Source organism: Desmodus rotundus, chromosome 12 (genome assembly GCF_022682495.2).
Source record: "Desmodus rotundus isolate HL8 chromosome 12, HLdesRot8A.1, whole genome shotgun sequence".
Classification (NCBI taxonomy): domain Eukaryota; kingdom Metazoa; phylum Chordata; class Mammalia; order Chiroptera; family Phyllostomidae; genus Desmodus; species Desmodus rotundus.
This window is the reverse complement of record NC_071398.1, coordinates 57,323,024-57,349,129: the sequence shown is the minus strand read 5'-3', so window position 1 is coordinate 57,349,129 and position 26,106 is coordinate 57,323,024. Positions and strand designations below refer to the sequence as shown.

Here is a 26,106-nt window from a genome sequence, read left to right as displayed (position 1 = left end):
TCTGGCCTTAGGATGACATACCATCTAAGACACAGAAGACGTGTTAAACTTGACCTACTGACTCTGTCCATCAGCAGATGAGCGTATATCTCTCTTATGCTATATCTGCTTTGGTTCCCCGTCTGCCCCCAGTCATTTCACTAGTTAGTTTGAGCAATAAACACTATTTTCATTGTTTTGATGATATTCTTTATAGTTTTAAATTGTGTACTGCCATTTTCACATAACTCAAAATAGCATCTAACATTTATACTTTTAACCTCCATTTGTAATATGTTCTTTAGTAAAAATCCTCATTTACACTCCCCATCTTTTCTTACATGTTGCCTACTTTTTCCATTGGAGACCTCAACATATTCCTATTGGTATTTTAAATGTCCTGCCTGACAGTTACAAAGTCACTCTCATATCTGAGTTCAGTTCTGATGCTTCCTTCGGGTCTGCACTTTCTTCTTGCTTTTAAAGCATGACTCGAAATATTTTTGAGTGAAAGGTGGATGTGATGCATCAGGAAATGGAAGCGGAGGTCTTCCCTGGGAGGTTTATGTAAGTTTAGCAGGACTTGGGCTGTGTTTAAAGTTTGCTGCAGCTGTAGGAACTGGGGCTTCATTTTCTTCTAGGGTCCTTGCCTTTCTCTCCCCTGTTGTCTTTTGGTTTTCCTAGGAACTCCTTCTCAAATACAAGCTGAGTCTTGCAGTTAGTTCTGTTGTAATTCATTATTATACCAGAGTCCTTTTAATGGGGAGTGTGTGTTTTGGGTAGCGGGGAGGAAGCAGTCTATGATCACTTTTTTATTAAGTTTAAACTTTATTGTATTTTTTCTCATTACCATTTATTGCCCTGGTACCCACGCCCCCCCCCCCCCCCCCCGCCCTCCCAGCAATCACCACACTGTGGTCCATATCTTTCTGCTGTTCTGTGTCCTTGGGATGTTACCTGCAGACAGTTTCTTTGCCTTTGACCTTTCCTACCTTAGGAGGGGCAGGAAGCCTTGAGGGTCCAGTCTCAGGGAAATGCTCTTCCTCTGGAAAATCTCTTCCCTGGGGAAGCTGGCCTTTGTTCAGAGTGTTCAGGATGTTTTCTAAAAATGGTTCAGTTTCCGCATCGCTGAAAAAGACAGGAAGTGACTTTTGTCCTGGCTCTTCACGGTGAGAATCTTGTGAGGTTCCTGGAGGTAAAACCCACAAAGTGAGACCCTCCCCAAAACCCTGGCCTTGTGGGCTTGTCACTTTCCACACAGCGTCCACACACAGCCTCCACCGATCGGCCGACATCACCAGAGAGATGTCCTTGCCAGGCTCTGGGTCCAGCAGCTCCCACTTCCTGGTCAGTCATTGCAACTTGCCTGCTTTTCCAGGTTTCAGGGAGACTGGTGTGTCTATTTTATGGTGGGTTAAAGAAAAGTCACAGATTGTCAGTTTGGTCAACTTTTTTCTTTTTGTTAGGATGACAGTGATGATTTTAAGCTCTGGATATCTCAGAGTCAAGGTTCATTTCCTCTAGGTTGTCTTCGAAAAGTCATTAGGATTTGCGTTTCTCACACGGCATTGGCACTTGGGGCTGTGGGAAGGCACTTGTGCAAGGCTTGCTCCAGGCCCTGGTGCTGGGTGTGGCCCAGGAAGGCGGGGAACTCCGAGCACTGTCTTCTCTTAAGTTTAGACAATAGCAGATCCAGTTCCGAGACCACCAGGCTGCTAGAACCTTCTCTGTCTTGTTTCCCTCAGTCATTAGTGTATTTTTCAGACTATATGACCCACCGGACCATAAGATGTGCCTAGGTTTTAGAGGAGGAAAACAGGAAAAACATTTTTGAAGCAAAAAATGTGGTCCTGCTTCTGCCTCCTTTGACCCCGCTCCATCATTGCCCACCCCCCCCCCCCCCCCCCGCCACAGCGAGCCAGGTAAGCTACATTCGCACTATAAAGATGCACCCCCATTTTCCTCCCAAATTTGGGGGGGTGCATCTTATAGTCAGAAATATATGGTACTTATTGTTTGCGGTTAAATCCACCCGGGAAGCTGAGGTCCACAGAAGGTAAACAGAACCTACATTGTTCATTTTTAAATATTCTGTTAGCAAATGTATGTTAGTTTCAAACATTAAACTTTGATTAATGTGATTCACAAATAAAACATGCACTGATTATTTTAATATATGTTGCCTTTGAAAAGCCAGTTTTTCAGGAATATAATATTACACTGGGTCTGGCAGGAGTAAGGCTGCTGGAATGTGGTTGGTGGGGTAATAATATGGGCGTAATAATTTATAGTTTTAATTTGAACACTTCACCTAAAATGTCATATGGTGTGCTTGAGTGTGATATTGTTATGTTACAGAATTACATGCTTTTAATTTTATAATAAAAGATTTTGTAATAGAAGAGGGGTGTTATTTGTGCCAGACCCTGCATATTTTATAATTATCTACTTATGCATACCTACGTATATAATCATGTTTTATATTTGAAGAAACACTTGATGTTAACTTAGTTATATAAAGAATAAAAGTATGAAAAAAATCTTTAAAGTATTTCTAATTTTGTTTATCTTTTGTTTTTTGCTATTAAACCTATACTGAAGTAATTTTCCCAAGCTTATAATAGCACAGTTGCTACGCTAAATGATTTACTGTCACAAATTTCAACAGAAAAATGGAAATTTCTCTTACCACTAGTAAAACCTCTCCTCCCATATACAAAGACGTCACTGATTAATTCCCTTAACATGGTATATTCTGTCCTCTCAAAAAGTCGTTAAAGTGGAATCAACCTCATAAACAATCCAAAAGGTAAGGGAAGTTGTGTTTAAATACAAATAGTTTTGAAAGTGAGTGATCACAGTAAACAATGCTGCTATGTAAAACTGGTGAAGTTACGTTACTGCTTTGCATTTACTATTAGGTAAGCCTCCAGGGCCCGGAAGTAGGTGATAGGTCATGGCAATTCATTAACCACAATGCATGGACTCTAGATAAGCCTTGGAAGGGAAAACATCCCTCAAATAGTAAACCAAGACATCAATTTAAACTTGACCCCACCACTGTTTTAATTTTCCTTGTAAGTGAACTTTGTATCATTAGAGAGATGAGAGAAGGTAGAAGGATTGTTCACAGTTTGTGTTTGTTCTTCATAAAATTCAGTAAGCCTTCAGTTGTCATCTTCTTCCGGGCGGGGTTTTCTTTTTTCTACTTCATTTAAACCTTTTATCCCAGGTTACAAATTTTTGAAATGGAGTCACGTACGTTCTCGTAGTATTATTCAATACCCTCTTCGCTCAGGCAACAGTTACGTTATCAATTGCCTCCTATGCCCCAGGCAGTCCTGTAGGCAATGGGGGGTCAAATTAAATAACATCAATTCATTGGACTTTATTAAATATATAGAATAGAAATTAACTTTACGTGTTCACTGGACACATATTTAACTACTATGTAACATCCAAAAAGCTCGGCATATTTCAGAAACAGGAACTTACATGGGAGGTTCTCTCAGTGGCACAATACAGTAGTACTAGGTATTAATGAAAACACTGAACAAACCCTACCACCGCTCCACAACCGACAGTAAAATCAAGTGGAAATTTAAAAAAATATATCACAAAGGTCTACTGAGCCAATGAAAAAATAAAAACGATCAGAACAAACCACTATGAAGTAACAGAATGGAGAAGGCTGTGTTTAACAACTTGTAGGCTGAGTTATTTTGTGTACCAACATAAACGTGTTGTTCTATTCTTTGAAAAAAGAATAAGAAGAAGAAATAAAAGAGCACCAGAAAGAATAAAGGATAACAGACTATTCAGGTCAGGTATTTAGGAAAAGAGCAGACAAAAGGCAGCAGGCAGCGAGTGCAGGGCAAGGCTGCTAAGTCACTGTTCTGGAAAAAAGAAATTGAAGAAATGGTAGGGCTGCTGTAACTCAGTTACCCGACAGCAGAACAATACACTTCAGAAAGTCCTTGGGTTTCCAGTAAAAATCTGAAGGAAGGAAGGACATAAAGAAATTTAAATATAACTATAACAATGTACTTAAATGCCTAAGTATTTGTGTACAGTGTATGTGGTGTGTTTTGAAGAAATATTTCCTAATTTTTGGTAGAATTATGTTTCTTTTATTTCTGAAAAAAGGACTTTAAAATCTGGTAGCAATAGGCTTAGCATATTGTTGTCTTTCCACTAAAAATATAATGTATAGAAATGTATAAATGCAGTCATTAACTTTTATGTGTTTATGGCATTTTATATTAAATATACCACAATTAATAGAGCCTAAATATTAAACAAAAGACATAATATCTGTCAATAGTAAACTTGGCATTTGAAATAATGCTCAATAGCCAAAATTTTTGTTAAATTTTACACAGAAAATAATTTATTATCATGAACTCCAGTTTCATGTTTTGAAACTGGAAATACATTAAAATGGTTCCCAGCAATGTTTGAGAGAATATTTTGTTAATGAAAATCTATCACTGTTATTCTTTGTTTATATCCAAAAACAGGGAATGAAAATATCTGCCAGGATTACGTGGTGAGTTTTAAATGGTGAGGTCAACACATTATTTAGTGAAATCTGACACCTAGTAGAACTTAAGTTCTCTGCAACCAACCCCTGTGCTTTCCAACTAACACATTTACTTCGATATAAAGTTCATAACTCAGATTCAACATGTCAATTATAGAAGTAATCCCACCCAAATGTTTTTTTTTGATTGAAGAAAGTTATATGGATGTCAGTAGATGCTCAATATTTTATTTATGTCCATTCATTCAATAAAGCCTTGATGTCTGACTACCAAATATTTATTTAAATGTGTGAAACTAAATTGTTATACAAAAAAATAAAGTCTAGAGAATAGCTCAGGCCTACAATTTACCTTTGAAATAAGGAATGTACTTTCTTTCAGTATGACTTTATTAATTAATGTTTCTGCATCAAAATCACATTTGGAGCCACTTAATCATTTGCCAAAGTTGTATTATTTCAAGTTGTTCAACCACTCATTTCATTAAAGGTCTTTTAAAATAAATTAGTAACATTAATCTAAGATCCAAGTGTTTGTTTCAACACTAAGAATTTATTTGCATACCCCCCGAATATGGTGATCATCATAGTATCACTTAAGTATTATAGTTACCCCATGAGATTTAAACTTTAAAGTGTAAAGTGTAAAGATTATTTGGAAAGTCACTGATTATTAATGCGTACCAGTAAGCACACACAGGTGCACATGATTCTGTTTAGTTCCTTTAAATATGTTTAACCTGACACAGGAGTAATGGTTAAAACCACAGACACTGAATTTGGAGTGCAAACCAACATTCTCTGGGGAAATACTTGGGAGAACTTTGCGAACAGGTTGGGAGGTGGTGGTAGGAAGCCAAATTTAGACCTCAACTTATTTTAAATGATTGTAATGGGTAATCACAGAACTGACTTTGTTATGTTGTTAAAATCAAGTACTGAAAATATATTTTTTCAACCTATGAAATTATCCAAAGCATTTTAATCACCTGTTTCACCATGTGACAAAACATAACCTATATTTAGTTTGTTTTATATCCACGTAAAATAAACCTTGTAAAATATCTTGCTCGCCTAAAAGCATAGATAAATGCCATCATACTGCTTTTTAAAATAATAGGGTATTAAAATAAGAGACACTGGCATAGCTAATGAATATACACCTTAGAAATAGGTAACTATAAATAGCCCAGGTCATTTTGTTTATCACTCAGAGGAATAAACCCCATTAAATATGAGAAGTGCACTAAAATTATAAAAGCTTCACAAGGAAAACTTCCTCCAGCTTTGTTATTCTCTAAGCAATTGCAAGATGCTTTCGGAGCCCATTGCACCATTTATACTGTGTGGGTCATAAAAACACCTTGCAGTCCAGCATCTTAACTTGACTTTATTTCAGTACCTTAAGGAACAGCTTGCCTCTTACATAATCCCTAGTGCTGTTCATCTTTTTTTCCTTAAGAATAATAAAACAAGCTAAAGAAGTTATAAAATACATGCCATGTTATCTATAAAAAAAGCAACTCATAAAATGCTCAAGTACTTAAAATGACAAAAAATGAGTGTTGTGAATCTTCTAACCTCAAATTAATGTTAAAAAAGATTGCTTGTCCTCAAGTTGAACATGGCTTTGAAAGGTGAGAAACCATCATCGCTCCATTTGTCTTTATGAGTATAGAATACATTTCATGGATGTATGAAGTAGTTCCTCAAAGTCTAAAGTACCCCTGAACTTTACCGTATGATGGGCAAAAAAGGGGGCGTGCTGACTTGGTAGTCACGTTCTTCTATTTGATATTCAAAGCTACCTCATCCCAAGACATTGCAGTTCAGTTACTTTAATGGGTTTATGGATTGTCTCTACATTGTCATAAATTTTGACAACTACAGCTTCTGTTTTATTGGTAAAATATTATGATTTTTAGCTACATTTACAGATTACATCACTTCCCTACCAAGTATATACTTCTGCCCTATAGATTTCATAATTTAGAAAGAATAATGCTTTTAACTGTTGTGTTTGCATTACACACAAATTTGCATTCTAGGATCACAGCACAGAAATTTATCTCCAAGTTGACCACAACTAGTCCACGTCCTCTGCTATGGTGCACGATCTTTTCCTACAGACTGTGGGCCTTCTGTTCCTCCTTTGATGTGACCTCATGAGCACTTTGGCTGCCATCCGTTTTCCCGGGGACCACCCTGCATCACCGCATCGCAGCCTCTGGGCCCTTGCCTCTTGAAGGTCCTCATTTTCTTTTCCTTTCCCTATCATCGGCCAAATTCTGTATATCTGCGATGGAATCCTCGTGAATTTCTCTGTGCATTTTTCTTGCTGCTCTGCAAGTGGTCTTTGTACAAGGACTAAATCAAAGGAGCCTGTTTCGCATAATCATCTGCTAAATCACTTCCCCTAACTTCTGTACAATTTCTTGTCTAGCCTGACCCGGTAGCTTTATCAAAACTCTATCCTTGGGTGACCACCTAAGTTCATTCAGCTTCTGGAAGAGATTCACTCAACAGAAGAATATGGAATAGTTACTATTCACGAAATTACTGTGTCCTTCTTAAATATAAATCCATCAAAAATACTTGTAAAGTGGAATTTGGTACTGAAGTGTCCAAAAGATTTAAGACACGGACGCTCCCTAAACTGCAGAGCCATGGTCAGGAGGTTCTTCTTGATGGGCAGGAGCGGTGAAGTTGCTGGATTGAATGTGTTCCGTAAATAGATGGCAATGGGAACAGGAGAAAATAACACATTTTTATAATGATTTAATTACCCACTTGAAAATCAGTGTGTGTTTTTATTTAGCAATAGAGATTGGACTGCATGTGTTAACCTCAGACTTAAAGGAAATACGAGTATAAGTGCCAAAGATAGTTTAACTAATTTTAGGAAAAAGTTTGTGCAATGTGATTTTTAATTTCCTGAGGAGGGAAAAAAGAACCTAGAAAAAAGGTAACCATTTATTCTGGGGGCCAGAGAAGGAGCAGGGGGAACAGAAAGAGTCCCGTTGGCTGAGGAAATGGAGCTGAGTAGAGAAAGGCATAGACAGCAAAGGCCTCGGTGCGGACAGTTTCGGAGTCCTGGGGAAATGCTGCTTCAGAGTAAGCGCTGTGTTTGGAGGCCTTACCGCTTCAGCTTTAAGAGCTGACTCAGGTTTGAGTACTACTCCACTGAATGTCTGGGTTTCCTCTCAATCTGCTGAGTTTCGCTTGCCCAGAGTTCCCCATCATGGCCAATGTTAGGATAACTTCCCATCCGGAGTGTTTTCCCAAAACAAGTTTAGGATTCTAGTGAGACTTCATGCGGAAAGTGTGAGGTCTTCCAGGAGGAAATGGTAGTGTTGAAACAGACAGAACTATGGCACACAGAAAAAAGGCATCGAAGGCCCTGAGCTGGTCAAAAGGATGTGTTTATAAAGGTGTGTGTCTCGGGATCCTTGGCCATTCAGAGAATAAGAAGCTCCAGATCAGTGGCTGGACCACCCTTGACCTTTGACCTTGAAAATACAAAGTGAGCTTCATTAATTAATTAACTAGGCAGCAAGTGTTCTCATGAAGGTTCACAGCAAAGTCTGACCAATGTCTTCTCACTATTGTTCACCAGTCTAGTAAGACATCCGACCATTAGTCTGCAGGCCAGCTTAGGCTGGATTGGAGGGTTCTGGGGCCTCCGGTTCCACTCCAACTGGATCCAAGGACATCGAAGATTAACACAAAACCCCCTTTAGAAGAGTTATTATACAAATCAAAAGGAACAACAGAAAAATAATCAGCTTAAAGGCAAATATATGTACAAAGAGTCCGCCTATATTGCCCACTGCCTCCTCTCGGGCAAGCAGGAAGTAGTGGATCTTAGAGAGACTCCCCACACTCACTCTTGGGAAGTTTCGTTCATGTCTATCAATGGCCCCCCTGGGATGCTGCTGCAGAGCTGACTGTCACCCACTGTCCCCGTTTGATGCAGGGACCACCCATAGCTCCTACATTACTTCTCTGTTTCAACACCTTCTCCTTTTTAACCTTCTGACATTGCCCAGTGCGTGGTCCTTCCTCAGCCGCCAGTGGCCCAGTCTGGCTGCTCCATGAAAACACGAATTACTGAAGAACAGAAGACTAGTCAGTGTTCGGATCCTTAAGGTTACCCGGCCCATTTTCTACAATTATTGCTTGTCGTCCAAAGTCTGCAGAGGGAGACTTAAATGTTTTCTTTCCTTATTGGTCCAAATTTCAACTTCATTGCAGGATATTTTTATATTATTCAAGTGGCTAGGGGTAATGACTCCTAATTTCATTAAGAAATTGTATTCTTTTTATTTTTTATCATGTTTTTGCTGGTTTCAGAGAAAAAAAATGAGAGGAAAGAACATTGGCTTCACCATCTTAATGAAAATTTCCTATTTTCTTATTTACTGGCTATAAGAAATAAAGTTTGTTTGCCCTTTGCTCAAATTGTGGTATAAAGTTGCAGTCTATTTTGTGAATTTGTGCTAGCTGAAAATGACTCAAAAACATATTTTTTCTCTTAAGTGTTGGTTTTTCACTTAATTTATAAAATAATATTTTTGTAAGATGTTGGGCATGGATATGGTACATTAAAAACATTAAAAAACTCAAGATACAATATCTACTTTCATTGCCCTTTGAGGCTTCCTATAATTTAATGCCATCTTATATTACAAAAATGCTTCAAGAACATTATCAGGAAGTTTTAACATGGTGTAAATTGTGTTATTTCACAGGAAGGTCAGTCGTAAATGTTCAGAATAAAACTAAATGTGAATTAAATGAAGATTAAGTATCTACCACAACAAAGTTGCTAAGGGGAATAAAAATATGCTACATGTCACTTTAAGACACTTAGACTAGTTCAATTATTTTATACAACGCAGTGGAGCCCATGCATAAGAATGAGAGGCACAGCCGTTTGTATTGTCAAAATGCAGCATCAAATGCAGCCATGCTCTGCAAATATAAGTGATAACATACCACTCAACACATACCAAAGAGAAGCTGAACCGGAGAGAATGTATGGAAGTCGAAAACCCCACACAAAATAATTAGGGGTAACCTTATTATTTTATAAAAGGAAATGTTTGCCCTCATCGAGAAGAATCTTGATAGCTATTTAGCTGGTTGCAAGGTAATTCATTACAAAACAATAAGAAAAACAGATTCTGCAGGCCATCTGTAAAGGGGATGGTGGAGAAGGGTTCAGAAGAGGGAAGCGAAATTGTAGTAAGTATACAGCTATAACACACAATCACCCAGATCAGAGGTCGATAAGTGAGATGTAATCAAGGACGCACATGGAAAGGATGTCCTGGGCAAGGGAGAGTATTCGATGTTGGGACAAAGAGCATCCTAAACCACTTAAAGACTGCTGGGTAATACCAGTCAGAAAACTAGTCGCCCTGTTTTGATGGAACATAATCAAGAATATTGAACCTAGTGAAATCAATAATAGTTGTAGTTTGGTACAACTAAGATAAATATTTCAATAGAAATATACATTTTTTCCAAATCAAAGTTTAAAATGATAATATCCAATGGAAATAAAATACTAAATGGAAATCTATTATAGCATATAAGATGCCGAAGCTAGAATTTCTCTTGAAGGAGAGATTTAAGAAAACTCATTACATATGCTACTCCTCTTTACTGTGTATAAATATATTCTATAATATTTCTAAATTAGTTATTATATTTTATTTACATGTTGACATGAGGTGTAAACAAACTGAATTAACTTAATTTCCGTATCATCAGTAAATGAAAGAAATTAGTAAAAGCTCTAAACAATATAAATCTAGATATTAACCAGTAGCATTCCCTTCCAGTCCAGGCCTCCAGGGAGAAGACAACGTGGATGGTGGTGAGCCAAAACTGAGCAAGAATGAGCAAAAGAGACGCCTGAAAGCTGAAAAGAAAACAGCGGAGAAGGCGGCCACGCAGTAGGGGCTCCGTGAGAAACAACTAAGCCAGGCCCACGCTGCTGCCACCGACCACACCATCGAAGACAATGCGCGTCCCGAGGACGAGGGCCTGGACCCAAACCAGCACTACAAGATCCGCAGCCAAGCAATCCAGCAACTGACGGCCAGTGGGGAAGACCCATACCCACACAAGTTCCCCGTAGACATCTCGCTGACTCACTTTATCCAAGAATACAGTCACCTGCAGCCTGGGGACCACCTGAGTAACATCACCTTAAAGGTGGCAGGTAGGATCCATGACAAAAGAGCTTCTAGGGGGAAGCTCATCTTCTATGACCTCCGAGGAGAGGGATTCAAGTTGCAAGTCATGGCCAATTCCAGGAATTATAAATCAGAAGAAGAATTTATTCGTATCAATAACAAACTATGCCAAGGAGACATCACTGGAGTTCAGGGAAACCCTGAGAAAACCAAGATGGGAGAGCTGAGCATCGTTCCCTATGAGATCACGTTGCTATCTCCTTGCTTGCATATGCTGCCCCGTCTGCACTTTGGCCTCAAGTCAAAGTATCTCTGATATCATCAGTGATACTTGGACTTGATCCTGAATGACTTTGTGAGGCAGAAATTTATCATCCGCTCTAAGATCCTCACATATGTAAGAAACTTCTTGGATGAGTTGGGATTCCTAGAGGTTGAAACTCCCATGATGAACATCATCCCAGCGGGAGCCATGGCCAAGCCTTTTATCACCTACCACAGGGAGCTGGACATGAACTTACACATGAGGATTGCTCCAGAACTCTACCATAAGATGCTGATGGTTGGTGGCATTGGCCGGGTGTATGAAATTGGACGCCAGCTGTGGTATGAAGGAATCGAAACGACTCACAATTCTGAGTTCACCACTTGTGAGTTCTATGTGGCCTACGCAGACTATCATGACCTCAAGGGAATCACGGAGAAGTTGATTTCTGGGATGGTGAAGAGCACTGCAGGCAGTTACAAGGTCACCTACCATCCAAATGGCCCCGAGGGCCAAGCCTATGAGGTTGACTTCACCCCACCCTTCCGAAAAATCAGCATGTTAGAAGAGCTCCAGAAAGCCCTGGTCGTGAAGCTGCTGGTAACCAACCTCTTCGAAAGTGAAGAAACTCGCAAAATTCTTGATGATATCTGCGTGGCAAAAGCTATTGACTGCCCTCCACCTCGGACCACAGCCAGGCTCCTGGACAAGCTTGTCGGGGAGTTCCTGGAAGCGACGTGCGTCAATCCCACCTTCATCTGTGATCACCTGCAGATAATGAGCTCTCTGGCAAAGTGGCACCGCTCCCACGAGGGTCTGACCGAGCGCTTTGAGCTTTTTGTCATGAAGAAGGAAATATGCAGTGCCTACATGGAGCTGAATGACCCCATGAGGCAGTGGCAGCTTTTCAAAGAACAGTCCAAGGCCAAGGCCACTGGGGATGACGAGTCCATGGACATAGATGAAAACTTCTGCACTTCCCTGGAATACGGGCTGCCCCCCCCCACTCGGCTGGGGCACGGCATTGACCGCGTCACCATGCTGCTCACAGACGCCAATAACATCAGGGAAGTGCTGCTGTTTCCTGCCATGAAACCTGAAGACAAGAAGGAAAGTGTAGCCACTGCTGAGACACTGGAAGGCACAAGAGCAGGTGCTTCTGTCCAGAAAATGAGGATTGCAAGTCGCATAACTCGGGAATCTTTGCACTTGTGCAAACGATGGAGGATGTGCTTGCATGGCTCGACTATCGCCGTTCAGTCCCAGAGAGAGAGAAAAGGAATTAGGCATTCCTCCTTCACTCCCTGTTACCAACTAAACTGTTTGTCTCTAAAAAAAAAAAAAAAAAAGTAGCACTCTGTGATAGAGGTGAAAGGGTGTTGAGTTTACAACAAGTGTTAATTCATGGCTATGCCCTAAACAAGTGAGAAAAATATCTCACTATATCTGTACTATATTTCATAGCTTACAGAGAAATGCTTCCCCTACTATCAAAATAATAGAATTAATAAAAGTTATTAATACAGATTTAGAAAATACTAAATGAAATGCATGACCCTGTTTGGTTTGAAAACTATATTAACCCTTGCTTGATTACCGATTTTACGTGGACCGTGAAATAGATAAAACAATCAAGTTTGTGCAAAGTAATATTTAGTTAAAAACAAGTCCTGTCTCTAACAGTTAAGAACCTCCATTCAAAAAAAAAAAAAAAAAAAAAAAAAAAAAAAAAAAAGAACCTCCATTCATGTGGAACCACCACTGTCTAGTGGTGCGTAACCTCTCTGATTTGTGGTTCCTTCTCAGGACAGTAGGAAACTGCATTAGAGCTCCGTAATGAAGTCTGCACACTCTTAACTCATGTTAATTGTGCACAGAATGTATCAAGCACTTAATATATTTAAAATAGAAATATATAAATTATACAGACTCTAGGTTTCTTAAAATATGCGTACATATTACTCATACTATTTTTGATGACTGAACTGTTGAGATAGTATAGACGCATTTATTAAAATAAAAGTAACATATATTTTTAAGTTATTCATATAGCTTTAGCTTCATAAAACTCACATAACTTTCAAGGAGGAAATGCATGATTTTATAGCCATACTTAATTATCTCTAATAAAGTAATATTATAAAATGAGAATACTTTAATCCCCTTTAAACCTTCAGTTATAACCTTGGATCGACATTATTCTATTTAAATAGTAAACTCTAACACTGTCTCCTAGTTTATCACATGCATGAAAACCTTTACCACCGTAAAACATTACCATGGCTTGATTTTTACTTTCTTGGCAAAACCTTTTTTTTTTGGAAAAATAAAGGAGGGAAAACTTAAGTAAAGGAGGTGACATCCCCTTTATTATCCCTCAGTCACACACAGTTAATCGCTTAACTGTCACATCTTAAACTTTTTTTTCAATCTCTCACGTCCTACACTGTTCTGGTCAGATTATTGTTACTCAATAAACATTGATTAACTCATTATGCCATTTATATTTCTGAAAAATTACAAGTGGGAATAAGAAAATTAAGAACAGAGAGATACAGGTACATTTGGACAGCTAAGAACTGAGGAATAGAGTTTGTAGCTCTTACTCAAACACTCAGCGAAGAACCTGAGAGAGAGATTTGTGTCTATGAAAAGGGTGAGAGACTCAGATATTTGGCTTAAATAACAGTCTATTTCCACACGAGAGAAAATGGTGCTGAGACAGAGGACGGCGGGGAGCAGGAGACCTTGGTCACAGTCTGCAAGGCGGACGTGTAAAGGAAAGCAGATGTCAGGAAGAATACTAACACAGGGGGCTCGTGCCTTGCAGATCTGACCCAGAAAATGTTGGCAGGAGTCAAAGCCTGAGTCATGCTGACTTGTCATGCTGTGAAGTCAGGCTCTTAATGTCGCTTGAAGGGATGACAGGTAGGTGCTGAAGATCAGTCCAGGTATCTAGGATCTACAGGGACAGCTGGAACAGCATGAAGTCACGCAGCATGAGAAAAAGTTTAAGAGGTGATCAGGAAACCAGGCCGAGTGTCTGGGACATGAGGGGGATGTCCTGAGTGTGGCATTCAAGTGGCAGACGACAGAGAGCAGGAGACTAAAGGCCCTTCGTGGCAAATCCATTCATGACCTTGAGGAGGGCAGTTCACGTGTTGTGAAGGCTGCCTGTGCAGATGGCAACCTTCCCGTGAAGCCCTTGGTCTTTAAAAACTGGGAGGTCTTGAACTATTAAAAGGATACCCAAATAATCTTCCTGTTCAGGAGGAACGTAACTGGGGAAAATGCAGGGACGAAGTTGGTGGCAAGCATAAAATACATTAAACATGTATTTATGGTAGCAGCTTATTTTACCACTTTTATTTATGACCAAACTTCATATGGCTAGGAGAGCTGTACAATTACATAGCTTATATTAAATAGTTATTGATTTTTAGTGTCTTCAGAGAACTATTTTCATATTTCAAGATGATAATTAAAAAGTGGTCAGAAAAATTAATTTTAGAATGAGAGACCAATGGAAAAGTGAAATTCGATGACCTGAGAAAATTAGAAAGATACACAATTGTGTGATTATGTTATGTAATAAAAATGTCTAATTAAAGGGTTTAAGATCAATATTGAACCAAATGTGTTCAGGAACATGTTCCAACGTTTCCAATTAAATACCTCAGCTAACTTTTGACCTTAAAGCAGCAGCTACATTAAAAATGTATTCATTTTAAGATTATAAAATAGCATATTGATTTTATACAAAGAGTTACATAATTAATCCCAACTAATTGCAATTGATGACATCAAATTGGCCATTCCGAGTTCACCTACAATTTTAAGGGTTACTTTACTACTTTATAGTTGTAATTTTATATTATCCCAGTCTCTTTAAATACTCTCATGAATGCCTTACATAGTAGATTGTCAATGTCAAATATTAAAGTCATTGTGTTTCATTAATTTCTAAAAATGTTAAACACCCTAACATACACCCTAGAATATTTACTTCTAGATAATATATACCCAAGAGAATGAAATCAGAGGCTCACACAAAAATCTTGCAGCATTACTCATTATAACTAAAAAAACCATAAGTAAGCCAAATGCCTGTCAGCTGATGAGTGGATAAACACATTGGCTATATCTATGCTATGGGCTAGTGTTTAGCCATAAAAATAATGATACCATGATATACGACATAGCATGGAGAACCCTTGAGAGTATATGGTGAGAAGTCAGACACAAAAGGCCACATATTGTATGATTCTATTTAAACAAAATGTACAGAATAGGCACATGTACAGAAAGTGAAATATTTACATTTGCCAGGACTGGGGAAAAAGGGAGGAATGACTTTTAACAAGTACGACAGCGGTTTTGGGGGTGATGAAAATATTTGACATTGTGATGTTTATATAATTTCAAAAACTGCTAAAATTCACTGAATTCTACACTCTAAAGGGGTAAATTTTATGGTGTGTTCGTTGTATCTGAGTTTCACATTTTAATTTTTTAGGCCCAATTGCATTTGACTAACAGGTATTCGTCGAAATTATAAATTCTAAAAGGAGACAACATAACTGAACCCTCGGTGCACTCTAGGGCAATGCTAAGCATGAAAACAAAATTTTCTAGACAGGCAAGGAAATAGATTTCAAATCATGCAATAAGATATGTGAGCAAACAGGATCAAGCGTACAACACAGGCCAGACACGCCATCCCCGTGTGAAGTCTACCCCAGGACTGCAAGGTGTCTGTAACGTTTGAAAGCTTCTTAGTGGAATTTATTTCAATGGTGACATGCTGAATATTATAACCTCAACTTCGTGAAAAAAAGAATAGAAGTTTACTAACACCTATTCAAGATAGTATTAACCAACTTCACCCATGAGATAAAAAATAAATTTAGACAGTAATTCCCTTAGGGAAGGGGTGAAGAGCGTTCTAAAGTACAATAGTTTGTAACTATCTGACTTAAAAGATATTTTAATAAGAGAATGGTCGCTTGAGATTATTGAGTTTACAATTCCTTAATTCCAAGAGCATCAGTACATGTCCCTGAGATTGAATGGTGGGCAGAGAAGGTGAGGAAGAAAAAGAAGATTATAGTGCAAATATATGGTGTGCACATTTTCCTCTCCCCTAGTCCAAGCTGGCTCCACATCTCTGTATCTCCTTTCTTCCCAAAGGGTCGTTTTTCACAGAGATTCTTGTTCTTCAGTCAACAAATATCCTGGTTGGCTCTGACCCACACACTGTCACCTTCGTCTGCCCAAACCCACTGGTTTTTCCAGAGTGAGATGTCTCCTTTCGTAGGCATTAGCTCCTGGCTCATTAAGAATTTCCGCAAAATGCAGTTCTCTTCATGTTCCGGAGTTTTGTAATTGTGCATTTCAAATACCAGCACCCTCGCACTATTGCTTAGCTACTACATTAGAAGACAGTTGTGGTGATTCTAGTCATATAATTAATTACATCCCGTTTAAAAGTATGAAAATATGTCCATGTTAACAACCCAAGAACCTTTAACTTCATGTGGGCTGTTTTGAAATTCTATGTCCCTGTTCCTCCGGTAGCCACATAATGTGTTTGCTTGCTTTGCTTTGGCCATGTGACATCCCAAATATTTTCAAAAGTCTGATCAATAAGTAATTTCACAGTGTCTCGTTCTGAGTTTCTTTTTCCCCTCAGACTACTTTTAATTTTATATTCAATAAAAATGGCTCGCATAATAAAGTGTGTTGTTTTACTTGCTGTACCTAAATGGGATCATTATTAACACCCCCTTAGAGTACTTGCCATCAATATGTGTTACGTTGTATTCATTTACATCATCTTGAAGACTACTACCAAGTCCCCATTGCTACTAGTCCGTGTCCAGTGATGTTTCTGAAGACCTACACCAGAACCAACGAAAAAGAAAACTGAGAAAACGTCTGTTTTCAAGGGCATGACTAAGAGCTTCATTTGGCATAGAGATGTGATCTGCAACTTTATTCCAGAATTTGTAGCACTTGGCGTTATTCCGTCTTTATTAGTCATGGGTTAGTATATATTCGGTTCTTAAATAACATGAAAAAAACAAAGGATTTTGAGCTAAATATTCTTTTTTGTGTCAGAGTTCCCCTTTATCATTGTGGGCTCTTACAAATATTGATCTTCAGTCACAGATACTTCTGAAACATAATACTTTTAAAAACAGTATTTTTGAAAAAGTAAGTTACAATTTTCAGTATACAGCAAAGGAAAAAATATGAAGAGTCGCACTTTGGTGGTCGTAATTGTAGTTCAAGGAAAGAAAAGATATTTCAGTTAGTTTTGTGCCGTCTTAAATTCTGACCAACTTGGATTTTCTGCTATTTCAAATGCGGTGCATTTTTAAAACATAAACAAAATTATTCAGCATTAGCTACAGTAATGGACTGTTTGCCTGTCTGCGCTATATGTTGTTGAAATACTGAAAATAAATGTGGCCCTCAGAATGGGCAGCCCACCATCATTATTTTCAGTGATGCTCCTGGGAAGTAGGCAGCCTGGAATAAAAAACCACACACTCACATCACACAGCGCTGATAAGAATTCAGTACAGGGTACTTGGTAGTCTTTTTTTTTTTTTTATTGTTATTCAATTACAGTTGTATGCCTTTTCTCCCCATCCCTCCACCACCCCAGGTGAACCCACCTCCCTCCCCCCTCTCCACCCTCCCCCTTGGTTTTGTCCATGTGTCCTTTATAGTAGTCTTAACTAGAGCTAAATTTCTCTTATTTCTGGCTCCAGGAAAAGCTCTGTGAAAGAGTGATTAAACAGAGCAAGAAGCAAAGGAAGACCCGAACTCCTCCGTGGTAATTGGCAGGTAATAAACTTGGGTTCCTCTGGATGTGGTTTTACCCTTTCATGCATAGATGGACATGGCGTGGTTTTCAGGTAATCATTTTATCCAATAAACAAGCAGGTATCCAGTGAAAGCCTAAGAAGACAGTTTCTGCAAGGGTACTAAGTACAGTGCAATGAGGGACTCGAAGGATACAGGGCCTTTGCCAGAAAGCATGTTTGAAACTTTATTCTCAAGTGTATCTTCATAAAAAAACACACTATATCAATGTCTTCCTCACACACATTTGAACAGAAATATCATTGCACTTTCCTCTTTCATAGTAATCAATGACAAAAACATTTTTTAACACTTTATTTCTCTCCTGCGTTAGTACCATGACTACTAATCTTCAATGTAAGGTGCAAGTACAAGGGCATATATATAGCTACAATTTCACAGATTTGGAAAACAGTGTGTGTATATGCGTGTGTGTGTGTGAGAGTGTGCGAGCCTGCACACAAATTAAGAGAGAGAAGGGGAAGCCAGAAAGGTAAACCAAAAGCAGGCGTGACAAAATGCTGACTGGGGAGAAATCTGGTTGAAGGTTATGCAGAATTCTTTGCACTATTCTAGCAACTTTTCTGTAAGCTTGAAGTGACAACAAAAGAAAAAGTTAAAACAAGAAAACAAAGGCGTACTTCCTAAAATTTCAAGACCCTGTTGAGCTGCCACACAGGAAGATAAAAGCAGACACATGTATTTTCATGACATTTAAAAAATATGACAAATTCAAGTTCTATAATAGGAGAATTTGTAAACTCTTTTAGATAATAGCTTTCTTTCCAGAACACAGTGGTAATAGGTATATGAATATCAGAATCTGCCACGTTGCACAAAACATTTCCTAGTAGCTACTTCTTAGATCCAGGAAGCAAACCTTTGGGAGCAGAATGCTGTTCTCTGATGCTCTAATCTACCAAATGCACCAGCAATAAGCAGCGCTGTAAATCTCTGACTTTGCAATGAAAACTAGAAAATGAATTCCTACGCTTTTCTCCTGAAGAACAAAATATATTCCTTTGTCTAGTATCACCTTGTAAAACAAGCTTAGTATCCTAATTAAATTCACATAACAGCAAGGGTGGGAAATATATAACAAGGAAGTCCCCATCAGTTTGCATCCCCACAATATTATTGCCAATATATTCAGGTGTAGTTTATGGAGAAGCAACTGGACAATGTGACCCATACACTTTCTTGCTTGATTATATTTCAGCTGGATTGATTTTTTTAATCCACATTCTAGAAAAGCAGGGAATTTGTTTTGTTCTTTGCTATTATATATACTTGGATTTGTCATGTAGTAGAGTAGTTATGATTGTGCTGATAACAAAAATCCAATAAATTAGAAATGGATCCTCAGTGTCTGCATACATTTACAAAGACCCCAGTAAAACCATAGAATCATTTATCAGTATCAACTACCCCATCATACAAACAGGAGTTTCTATGTCATTCACAATTTCATTTATTCATTCAACAAACACCTATTTACCATCTCTTATGGGCCAGAGATTCTTGTAGGCACCAGGAATTTAGTAATAAACAAAACAGAAAAATACAAAATCCCTGCCTTTTATTGAACTTACATTTAGATAGATGAAAATAGGAGTAAATAAGTGATTAAATACAATATAGTCCATATAAGATGATTAGTGTGACGGATTAAAAAAAAACGAAGTGTAAGGGGAAAGCATATGTAACAGAAGTAAAGGTTGCTGTTTTAAATGAGTGGCTAGGAAAGTCCTGGGTGACACAGTGACATTTCACTGTCACTGAAGAAGTATTTGAAGTATATGAAGTATAAGAAATATATGAAGGTATTTGGAGAGAGCTTTCTGGTGCGAAGAGCTTAGCACACATAGGAATCCGAACAGGCAACACGGAAGAAGGTGTAGGCAGAGGAGAGAGAGAGAAGGGAAGGAGTTGCTGACGTCCCAGAGGCACAGGGAGGACTAGATCATACAGCGATTTCAAGAGCTTTGGTTTTACCGCAGAATGAATAGAAAAGCCATTGGAAGGTTTTGAGCAAAGAAGTGACCTTATCCCCTGGCTGCTAAGTTGAACCTAGTTCGCGGCAGACACAGGTGGAAGGGAGAAGACCATTTGAAATGCTCTGGTTGCCATGGAGGAGCAAGAGAGTCACAGATTGGATCAACCAAATGCCTGCCAACAATTGTAGATGAGGTTGGCAACGCTCACGCCATCCCAGTTTCTCCACGTAGGAAACTGAGTTACATTTGATGACCTCTAAGTTGTTTCAAGTCTTAGTAGCCCATTAGCCCCTGAGAGCTGTAAGTCACAGCCAATCAGAGTGGTTCAGTAAGACAAGCACTGGACTAGCCTGTACCTGAAGAGGTCTACTCTTCCTCCGCCTCCCCCACCTCCTCTTATCATTTGTGCTTGTCTCCGCAGAGAAGCAGTGGGTAGGGCGGTCTACTGGTCACCGCCATTACAGAAGACAGATGGCCCGCCCAATTAAGATAATCTGAAGGGGATTCATAAATGATGTACGAAATGTAGTATATTGTAAAACATAATTACACTTTGCAATGAAGTAGTCCCCACTGAGGGCTTGCTTTTGTATTCACTTACTGGCACAGATCTACCTGCAGGTTTAGAATTATCTGCAGGGCAGGGAGTGATCCCATGTTGGAGGGTCACCATATATTTCTGATTTAATTGGTCTCCAGCATGAGGCTGACATCAGGATTTTGGAGAGTGACTCGAACGTGCAATCCAGCAGTTAAAACTACTGTGTTAGTGTATGTCATTTTAGAGATATTTAAAATATAAGATTAACTGCAGCTTCCTTTTTGTATTTTTTTATTGTTGACACTATTACAGATGTCCCCCATTCCCCCCCTTTGTTCCTTTCCGCTCAGTCCCCGCTCCCCCCCCCCCACCACACTGTCATCTGTGGCCATGGACTATGCATATACGCACATGTATTCTTTGGCTAATTTCTTCCAGTAGCTTCCTTTTTTCTTATAATGTTTTTTTCTTATTGTCATTCACATACAGTTGTCTCCATGTCCCCACACTATGTCCCCCCGCCCCACCCATCTCCTCCTCCCACCCTCGAACCTACTCCATTTGGCTTTGTCCATGTGTCCTGTCCTTTATACATGTTCCCTGATGGCTCTTCCCCTATTTTCCCCCATTCCCCTCTCCCCCCTCCCCTCTGGTTACTGTCAGTCTCCCCTTTATTTCTATATCTCTGGTTCTATTTTGCTTATTTGTTTTGTTGATTAGGTTCCACTTATAGGTGAGATCATATGGTATTTGTCTTCCTCCCCCACCCCCTGGCTTATTTCACTTAGCATAATGGTCTCCAGTTCTATCCATGCCATCATGAAGGGTAAGAGTTCCTTCTTTCTTTCTGCTGTGTCGTATTCCATTGCATAAATATACCATAATTTTTATATCCACTCATTTACTGATGGGCACTTAGGCTGTTTCCAGCACTTGGCTATTGTAAATTGTACTGCTGTGAACATTCGAGTGCATAGGTTCTTCTGAATTGGTGTTTCAGGGTCCTTAGGGTATAATCCTATCAGTGGAATTACTGAGTCAAAAGGCAGTTCCATTTTTAGTTTTCTGAGGAAATTCCATACTGTTTTCCACAGTGGGTGCACCAGTCTGCATTCCCACCAACAGCGCACTAGGGTTCCCTTTTCTCCTCATCCTCGCCAGCACTTGTTGTTTGTTGATTTTTGCATGATGGCCATTCTGCCCAGCACCTCTCCTTATTAACAAATTTTATACTTACACCATATCGGAGCAACAAGGCTATCTATTTTCTTGGATGTTACTACTTCACACATAAGTCCATACAATTTCCTTAAAATAATACGAACAAGGAATTAAGTGGAGTGATTTTAAATGTATTGTTTTTCTATATGGAAACTCTCATCTTCAGCTACAGTTGAAACATTATAAAATAGATGCTGAAATCTACGGCGGGAATCACTTTTAGAATCTCCGTGAATGCAACAAGAACAATACAGACTGAGCTGTGTTGTTTTCGCTCTTTAAATACTGAATACAGGGTTGTAGACGGGGTGCAATTTCATTCCTTTAAAATATCTCCCTTTTAATACATAGACGACAAAAATGACATCATGTAGGCGCTTCACAAAATGAGCGGAAGAGCATGAATCTGTATACACTTTCTTTCAAGTTTTTATTTCACTCCATCATCTACTTCTCCCATTGGTTAAGAAGAAGAGATGCCTGGTGACGCTTCCCAGGCCTGAACTAACCATTTCTGGTTGAAATAGCTGACCGCAGCTTGAGACACCTGGCCTGAGGAAAGTTCATGCTACAGATTCTAATGACCCTTCTGTATTAATTTTGTGAAATTACAAAGAAATGTTTCATAGTTAATCAACTTTCTTTCTGAGTACCTCTTGCACCTTGCCTCACATTGATTCGCGTGAGAACTAATTAGCTAAATCCCCACGATGGGCCTTGTATTGGGGACACTTATGCTATGTGCAGGCAACTGTTTCCTTTCACCGTGACCATCATCGCTGTAAGACTAACTTTTCCACTGTTCAAAGACCCTTGCCGAATTTTCCTCTCCTTGTTTATTCTTACTATGTTGAGATGAATTATTTATTCAACAAAATTTTGGGAGCATCGTATGTGCTAGACTGGTCTCAGAGTTCTTTGCCCTAAGCCAGGCTGGCCGTAAAAATGTCTCTCAAAAAAAAAAAAAGTTGACTGAAGTTCATCTCTCGTTCAATGGATTTCCAGAGGGTGGAGAACGGCCCGTCCCTGAGGAAGAGGGTCTATTAGGGTCTTGCTTCTCGGGGACATGTGATTTCTTGTTTCAGGCGTTGGACTGGGCGTCTGCTGTTCTACTTGGTGAACAGTCTCAGGAAACATTTTTGAGGAGAAGGCTTTCCTGTGACTCTGTCTACTTTGTTTTGAAAAGGATAGTCATTCCCTATTCCCTACTCTGCCAAGGAGTGAAATGATGGAAAAATTTACACTCCTCACTCTTCCTTATCTTTGCATGTAGAACCTAAGAGATTTGAAAACAATCTCTAATGATATTCACAAAGGTCAGCTGTGACAATAAACCAAGATAATAAATTCAAACATGTGGATGGCCCGAATCGTCTACCTGGCCATGTACACAGCACGTAAAATATTGAAATCCCTGGAGGCATTACGTGGACAAGGGGATCGCGTCATCATTAAGGATGGAAGTAACAGCAGCGGTGGTGGTAATAATTCCTTCTGTGCCACAGAGTTCTGTCTCTTAGTTAACAGCATATAATTTATTTTAATCCTTCAAATATCTTGGGGACATAAAGAAGCAATGTAACATAGACACTGAAGCTTAGGAAGGCTTAATAATTTGCTCCAATTCTTGTAACTTCTCTCAAGACTAAAAGGCTGGCTGTACTGACATAAACAATAGATTACAGCCTGCGTAATAGATTGTGGAACACTTTGTACTAAATGAGATTTTTATGATGGCAGAATGGAGACCAACACCTGATGAGTCACTTCATTGCATGTGTCACACGATGAGCAAATCAAGCCTAATCTTTAGAACTGGCTGAAAGAAATAACTCATTAAATTACAGTATTACTTTTGTTTCAAGGAAAATAAAATGCTAGATTGGTGTTTTTAATGTGTCTTCTTCGTACGCCGGTTAGTCTACGTGGCCACGGAGTACGATTTGCAATCAGCTTGATGGTTTCTCCCACAATCTCTTTTAGAGACTGCAAATGTGTTCTCGACTTTTTATGACTCAATTATTTCAATAGTCAATTCCTGATGAGTTAAAAGCACATGTGACGGTCCTCGACCTTAAAACGCTACGTGTGGTTTTATTTCCCGTCTTAGAGAAGTTCATCAGCACAGGAACCGAATCGCCAGCTTTTTAAAATGTAAGGTCTCTTCCCCTTCCACACTCCAGATGGTTCTCCTCTGCCCGGGTCCTTCTCAGCAGCAGGTTTAAAATGGCACAGTATTTAATAGAACCAGCTATTTTCTCTATGACCATTATTTTTATTTATTTTCTCCATCCAAGATATGTTTCTGTGCATTATACTTGCTATTATCTTCACCTAGATCCAGGCCAGAGAGAAACCGGTGTTTCCCATGGTTTTGGAAGCAGTATTTCAGAGCTTGAAGTTAATTTTCAGAACCATTAAACCCATTAAAGTAAAATACGTCAAGCATTTACCTTTGCTATTTCCTACCCTTCCCACTCATCACCTACATTTTTTTTTCTTCATGTAATGCAGTGAAAGTACTTAGCAATTTACTTATGGAACATTCTAGAACACTCCCATGTTGATTGTGGTCTTCTTCCTTCCCTAAATTACCATATCACTAAAAAACCATAATGCAACCATGCACTCTGTATGGCTTTCTTTACTGTGTGTGGCTCAGTGAGCCTGCCTTCCAATTTCCAAACAAATAGTAGGCTTCTTAAGAGAAAGCTGCATGGTTTTGCTTCCTTTCATCTTTCCCTGACCAAAGACTGCTTCCTCCTCTGTGTGCAGTTTTTATTCAGACACTGAGAAGAGCCCGTCACACTGTATAACTCTGGATTATTTCTCTGATTCCGCTGCAGCGCCCCTCCTCCCTGAAGACGGGGACTGTTTACTGGTTTAGTGAATGAAGAAACAAATGCGTTTGTGAAATCATGAAAATACCTCAGGTTATTCCTGCACTTTAACAATATTTTCCCTTTTTAATGTTTACAGTTGTGTTTACATGACAGTGGTTCATTTTATCATTGTGATAATTACTATAGTTCTATCATCTGCACAGGTAAAATAAGGACAATAATTGGCACTTGACTGATCTTTTAATTAAGCAAAGGTTTCCACCTTTTGGATTACATCAGAGGAAATCGTGCTGTCTTGCTTAGTTCTAAGATTCTATCTCCTTACTCCACAGATTTAATAGCATCAAATCCCTGGTCTCACGTCTTCACTTTAAAGAACCTCTCAGCTCAAACACTGTGTCCCATTAGGTCTCAGCATCAGCCAAGATAGATTCTCATGAATATCCAGGTTCCACTGCAGGGAATGATGTTTTTTTCCTAAGTAACATGATTTTCCAATGGAGGAGTGATTTGCACAAAAAAGAGGATGCTGGAAAACTCTCTACCCTACGTGTTGGCACAAACTAACAGCTGTAATGTGCAAAGTATACCTGCATGTTGGAAATCCCTTAACACCTTCTCTTAACAGAATGCTCTATAATAACCCCATCCAAGAGGTTATTATTGATGAGTTACAGGTGAGTCACCAATCCACTTAGCAAAGGGATATGCTCTGACCAGCAAGCCAGCTCCAGGGTCCTGATGACAAGTTTTTGTGCTTTAGGACATGCAAATACTCTGGGATATACCCAAACTTCATGCACAGGGCCAATGGTATGGATCGGCAGAGTTAGCAAATAATCAATAAGGAATAATTTGGAGATCGTTTGAAAAAAAAATTGCCTCATGATAAATCCAACATTAATGTTTGAGTTAATAGTAAGTTACCCAACACTTCCTGAGGGCACAGGATTGAGGATGACACATTTAATATTTATAAAAATACATGAGGTGGGTAATATTTTCATCATTTATGTAAAATTGAAGTTTGGAGGGTTAAATGCTAATAAATCACACATCTTAGAAATATAAGGCTCAGCAAAATTCAATAATTTGTCAGTTGATGCAAAGCCAAGATTCAAATCCAGGGCCTTCTGATAAGAGAAGCTGATTATCCATCACTATATGAGTTGGTATATCTTTCCTTCTAAAATAATTATGATTTTAAAGATATAATGAAAATATTCTAATTAGCACTAGTCTAAAACTTTAGACTTAACCTGTGAGTTGTGCTTGTGATATTTTTTGTTTTTATTCATTTTTAAATATTCATAATTTCAAATGTGATATGCTATAAAACTTCAGGTATTTGGCTCTTTGTTATTGTTATTTCTTATGTTGTCTAAGCCCATAATTTCAATTATATGGACTTTGAGTTGAAGAACACAATCTGTAAAAAAGTGGCCTTTTTTATTTATTGGAGTTTCTTCAAAATTTTGTGCATAAGCAATCGATATAAATTTCTATGTGCGTTGAAAGCAGAAGGACTTTCTTTTGGTCCGGGCAATTTTGTTAACTAATTTCTCTATAACTTTATTTTTTGTTTTCTTGACACAGATAATTCTGTGAAACTAATACACTTCTATCATTTTCATGTCA

At 38.8% G+C, this 26,106-nt stretch overlaps 1 pseudogene; it reads left to right on the top strand.

The window, feature by feature from the left end:
* Positions 1–13,771, top strand: part of LOC112313952 (lysine--tRNA ligase pseudogene) — a 49,078-nt pseudogene extending 35,307 nt beyond the window's left edge.
* The last annotated feature ends 12,335 nt before the right edge of the window (positions 13,772–26,106 follow it).